The sequence below is a fragment of the Arachis stenosperma genome, chromosome 6, assembly GCF_014773155.1.
Source record: "Arachis stenosperma cultivar V10309 chromosome 6, arast.V10309.gnm1.PFL2, whole genome shotgun sequence".
NCBI lineage: Eukaryota > Viridiplantae > Streptophyta > Magnoliopsida > Fabales > Fabaceae > Arachis > Arachis stenosperma.
Window position 1 is genome coordinate 39191750 of NC_080382.1, and position 519 is coordinate 39192268.

Here is a 519-nt window from a genome sequence, read left to right on the forward strand (position 1 = left end):
GATTTTGAGAACATTTGATTGAAAAGATATGATTTGAAAAAGATTTGATTTGAAAACTTTGAAAACTTGAAAAAATTTGATTTTGAAAACAAATCCCCCCTTGTGCCATCCTGGCGTTAAACGCCCAGAATGGTGCACATTCTGGCGTTTAACGCCCAATGCACTACCTTTTGGGTGTTAAACGCCAACCAGGTACCCTGGCTGGCGTTTAAACGCCAGTCTGTCCTTCTTCACTGGGCGTTTTGAACGCCCAGCTTTTCTGTGTAATTCCTGCTGCATGTTCTGAATCTTCAGTTCCCTGTACTATTGACTTGAAAATAGAACCAAGATCAAATAAACAAGGCATGCAAGACACCAAACTTAAAATTAGACACTAGACTCAAACAAGAACATAAAATATTTTTGGTTTTATGATTTTTATAAAGTTTTTTTGTGGTTTTTCGAAAATTATATGAAACTAGAAATAAAAGTTTCAGAATTCTCAATTTGAATTCCAGGAATCATTGCAATGCTAGTCTA